This window comes from Amphiura filiformis, chromosome 11 (assembly GCF_039555335.1).
Source record: "Amphiura filiformis chromosome 11, Afil_fr2py, whole genome shotgun sequence".
In the NCBI taxonomy this organism is placed as follows: domain Eukaryota; kingdom Metazoa; phylum Echinodermata; class Ophiuroidea; order Amphilepidida; family Amphiuridae; genus Amphiura; species Amphiura filiformis.
In genome coordinates, this window is record NC_092638.1 from 24,212,036 (window position 1) to 24,217,587 (window position 5,552).

The 5,552-nt window shown below is 37.6% G+C and overlaps 1 protein-coding gene across 1 annotated transcript in view; it reads left to right on the forward strand.

Moving 5' to 3' along the window:
• Window positions 1-5,552, forward strand: part of LOC140163570 (cytochrome P450 2K6-like) — a 59,185-nt gene that overhangs the window by 14,579 nt on the left and 39,054 nt on the right. The gene's annotated exons all lie outside the window — the stretch shown is intronic.

Sequence of the window (5,552 nt, forward strand, 5' to 3'; positions counted from 1 at the left end):
AATTGTTTACCATCGTCCTTTGCTCATAACTATAAGTCGTAGATAGGTCCAAATTTGCTGAATCATTTTGACAAAAGGAATTATACTATAATTCAATTGGTGGGTGGGTGGGTACAGCTTGGTATGAGGAAGAACGAGTTCATATTTTAAGGTCAAAGGTTAACGACGGTAATTTCAAACACGTTAAATGGCAAATCTAGTCTTTTGTGTTGACCTTGGATATCAAACGAAAGTTTCCAAGGTGACCTTTTCGTCAGACCTACGGTTAAGAGGTCATTGGTCAAAAAGGTAAAATTGCCAATTGCTCATTATTATATTTTCAGAATCTTGCTTCCTATACCTCTCCATACAGTTTAAAATGCATATTGCATCCAATATTAGCGAACATTAGCGTTCTCATTCCCGTGATTTTTTTAAATTGCCCATTTTGCCGCCAATTTTAACGTATAGTGAATAGACCGATCGTATTCGATCAAGAGTGAACAGAACACAAACGCACTGTATGAGACCATGCCCTTATAAATGTACCGACGGAAATATTTTTTTGCCGACGGAAGTTGTGATATGTTGACCCTAAATTTCCATGGATTGAAAAAGTGAAGAGCAAAAAACAAAAACCAAACAACAAAAAAAAGAATAATAGGCGGTACAAACATAATAACACAAAAGATTTAGGTATAATTTAATTTAATTCCCAATTTGTCATCATTTTTTTTTAATTCTCCCTTTTTTCTGTTCACCGTGAGTAAAAAATAGTCTATTGTTAACCCAACTTTTTTTCACCAACGCCTTACGTCTACCGACAGCCTTTCATGAACCGACGGTCATGACGAGCGGGGAACCGGCCCCCCCCACTTGCTATGCCACTGTTCACTAGGTCATCTGCGGTCAAAGGTCAGGTCAAATTTATTTTTTCTGAAACGGGGCCAATAGCCAAACACGCACTCGAGAGGAAATATTGCGTCTAACGTCCAGGTTGTGTTCCGTGACATTTTGCTTTATCATTGCCGCATTCAAATGACGTCGTCTGTAAGTTTCATAGCTTTTTGTTTGGGAGGGGGGGCAATACTTTAGTATGAATACAAAATATTCTAAAAATATAACCATTGTTGCATACTTATGCGTTCGATTTGATAAAAAAGGGTCGTTCTCTTATATGAGTGTAACGAATCTCAGTTTCTTTTTCGAGTAATATTGCTGTGTATCATAAGTAACCTAATGATGAATAAATATAGGATGTCCTATAAACTATTCTCTTTCTTCATTGCTATTACGAGACGAAGAACTTGGGACCATAGTTTCATTAAGTTAAAGGAAATATTCTTTTTTGATCCATGTGGAGCACAATTGTTTATACCATCGTCCTTTGCTCATAACTATAAGTCGTTGCTGAATCAGGAATCATACTATAATTCAATTGTTGGGTGGGTGCAGCTTGGTATGAGGAAGAACGAGTTCATATTTTCAAAGGTTAACGACGGTAATTTCAAACACGTTAAATGGCAAATTTAGTCTTTTGTGTTGACCTTGGATACCAAACAAAAGTTTCCACGGCGACCTTTTCGTCAGACCTACGGTTAAGAGGTCATTGGTCAAAAAATTGCCAATTGCTCCTGTGGAGCTCATTATTATTTTTTCAGAATCTTGCTTCCTATACTTCTCCACACAGTCTAAAATGCATTTTGCATCCAATATTAGCGAACATTAGGGCTCTTATTCCCGTGATTTTTTAAATTGCCCATTTTGACGCCAATTATAACGCATTGTTAATAGACCGATCGTGTGCGATCAACAGTGAACACAAACGCACTGTATGAGACCATGCATGCATGAACTTGTAAATGTACCGACGGAAATATTTTTTGCCGACGGAAGTTGTGATTTGTTTACTCTAATTTTTTTATGCATGGATTGAAAAAGTTAAGAGCAAAAAACAAAAACAAAACAACAACAAAAAAGGATAAAAAAGGACAAACATAATAACACAAAAGTTTTATGTATAATTCAATTTAATTCTCCCCTTTTTTCTGTCACCGCGAGTAAAAAATAGTCTATTGTTAACCCAACTTTTTTTCACCAACGCCTTACGTCTACCGACAGCCTTTCATGAATCGACGGTCATGACGAGCGGGGGGACGCACCGGCCCTCTGCCCCCCCCCGCACTTGCTACGCCACTGTTCACTAGGTACTGAGGTCAAAGGTCAGGTCAAATTTCAAATTGAGGGCGGAAGTTAGGTCAAATTGCAAGAAGCTGCAATTGAGCTCAGCTGTGAGGACAGTGATCCCAACCGAGAGGACACATCCTGATTTTGAGATCTTCAAAAGCAAATAACCATGACAGCCGAGAACTGCAAAATACAGGTAACCGCCTAGTATTTTGGAATTGGTAAGGATTTATGAATATGATTGATGAATGTTGATCAAATTAAAAAGTAATATAATGTATGGTGGAGTTTGTTCTGGACTATTACCTAACAGACTGGCCTTATAGATTGAAACAGCAAATGTAATAAACGGGTTCCAAACTATGTCGAAATAGTTCGATTTGATCATGACGTTAGAATTCACGTGTATGTTGACTTGGAACAAACTAAAAAAATCCGATAGCTCTACAACGTTGGAAATAAGGTAAGAAACATTTTTGTAATTTGTTGGGTACATTACATAGTGACGGATGTTAGACTCCGACAGAAAAAAGTTTTTGAGTTGACCCGATCAAAGAGTATGCCAATTTGTGATCAACACTAACAAGTAAAATCCTCCAAAAGTTGCCGTATTGTGAAAATCTTGTATCTAAAGTATCTTGAAACACATATATTAAATGAGTAAAATTATTGTAAAGTTATACGTCAGTATGTAAAAACATCTTCGCAAACGTCCGTCACATATCCGACATTATATCCATCATTAATATAATCTCGTTCATTAATTGGATAAACGAGTATTATGTGATCAACAATGTTTTAAACTATTTTGCAAAGCAGGCAAAAAGCTGATTGATGAGGGAACGGAATACTCTTTAATTTACCTACCTACCTACCTACCAGATATCATCATACATTTCTGCACCTGCTGCCTGACGTAGGAGAAACTTCCATATGACCCGGTCCTTGGTAGCAACTTCAGCTTCTTCCACAGACCACCTGGTGCCAAGTCTATCCAAGTCCCTTTGAATAACATTCTTCCAAGTTGTCCTAGGTCGTCCAGGTCTTCTCTTTGCGTGGGAGGAGTTTCAGAAGAATGATGTTGGTGAGCTTCTGCTGATTTGTCAATTTTCTTATGAAGTCATTGGTAATATGCTTAGTCCATTTGATGAGGAGAATTTTCCTCTGGCATCTCATATTAAATGCATCTAATCTGGAATCATCTCTCTCAGTGAGAGTGCAACATTCAGAAGCACATTGAAAGGTAGAAAGAACGCAGGTATTTCCCTAGGGAAATAGTAGTACTATTACCCTATTGAATTGATGCTGCGTCGCTGTTCCTAGTGGCCGGTGCAACTCGCCACGTACGCGGGCTTTCAGCACCGGTTTCGGGGTAGAAATGGGTAGAACTGCAGCTGAAATGCTGAGTTCTGTATCAGGATCCGTATATTGATATTAACAGAGAACATGGTAACTCGCACGGGTTACTCGTTTCACGGCGATATTGTATTAGAGGTTACAACATTTTCACGGTAAGATTTGGCCTAATAGCCATTCAACCCGGGCATTCAACTGTGTGCGTGTCGTGTGCATGTGCATCAAAACAAAACAAGGCCCGAGCCTAGCCTTGACTAGGCCTAGCCTACATGTATGCGTTTCTAATATTTAACCAATCAATGAGTAAAGAATATATTAATATGTAGGATATAAAACAAATATTTACTGCTCTAAATTCGGGACCAGGTGCACTTAATTGGTCTCCTCGGTGAACTGGAGACTGGGCATGTGCATCAAAACAAAGCAAGGCCCGAGCCTAGCCTTGACTAGGCCTAGCCTACATGTATGCGTTTCTAATATTTAACCAATCAATGAGTAAAGAATATTAAAGCCATATTATAACATTTGCTGAGGAAGACGCCCTCACTGAATTTTTAAAATTCCTTTTTTACACGATTAAATTGTACTTTATTAAACCAATATACCCTGCAAAAATCAAGACTCTAAGTGTTGTAGTTTTGTCAAAATCCGTGATTTTGAATTAAAGGCTGATTCAGCGCTTTATTATTACGATGGAATTATTAGTCGAACGCATACACGATGTTCATAACACACAGTACGTCACGGCGTGCGGGACGGTGATATACACAACAAAGGGTCGTACCACAACATGACCGAAGGAGTGGTACGTATTGGCGACATGTGCGCTGGTAGTAAATTCCAATTTTCTTTGCTTTGCCGTAGTTGTTCGGCTCAAAAATAAAAGGGGATATATCTGACAGTAAAAGCTAACATTTTATGGCAAAGAAATGCTAATCTATTTTGTTGAAAATGTTATAATATTGCTTTAATATGTAGGATATAAAACAAATATTTACTGCTCTAAATTCGGGACCAGGTGCACTTAATTGGTCTCCTCGGTGAACTGGAGACCGTGAGCTTAATCTATAGTAGATTAGGCGTGCGCCTGTGTCGTGAACGTTAATATGGTTTCTTTTGTTGATCTATTAGTATCCGTCACATATCCGACAGTATGTCATGCGCATGAAAATCGGATAAAGGACGGACTTCGAAGCATCCATCGCTTCTTTACGCTTATTCTAAAACGCTTGTTCATGATAAAATACACTCGACATGAGTGCCCACGACATACATGTTATATTGTATTTGATTATTTACTCCGGATCTTACTAATTCTCACTCTCATGATATATCTAGCTGTAACTTCTTTTTACAAAACGTCATTGATTGTATTCAGTTTTTACCAATTTACACTGTATTATCTCTCAACTTGGAACCGTTTCTAAACATCTTGATCTTTTGATCATCTCTCAATTTACCTACCCAGAAAAATATCATATTTTTATTTGTCCATTTCATTTGTTGATTTCACATATGTCCATGTGTTTACGTTTTTCACAGAAGGGGGTCTTAAAATGAAGAGCTTAGTTTCAAAACCCCTTACATCCACTTTCCGAATTTTGAGAACACATCAAAAAATCATCATGGCTATTTCTTTATTTGACATGACACGTCACATATATCCGTAAAAAATACTGAGGCAAGTTGAAAATACAAATTTGTCTTGCAATAAAACATAACAAATTAATCGTATGAACCGCTTAAATCACTAAGAAATCACCAAAATTATTACTACTTCCTCAATTACTAATCACACGTTTCCCTACTACATGTTTTTATTTTGACTGAATCGGTTCAAGATAAATACAGTAGAATGATTTAAACTTTTGCGTCATGTGGTTTTTACGAGTTGTAGTAGGTCTAATGTCTAATTTGGAAATGGTACAGATCACCAGTTTTGCTTTGACCTTGGACGTGAACTTGAAACCTAACAAAATCTTTTGTACCGTGTTCATGTGTGTGTGACATTCTTTGGAGCGGAAAATCCA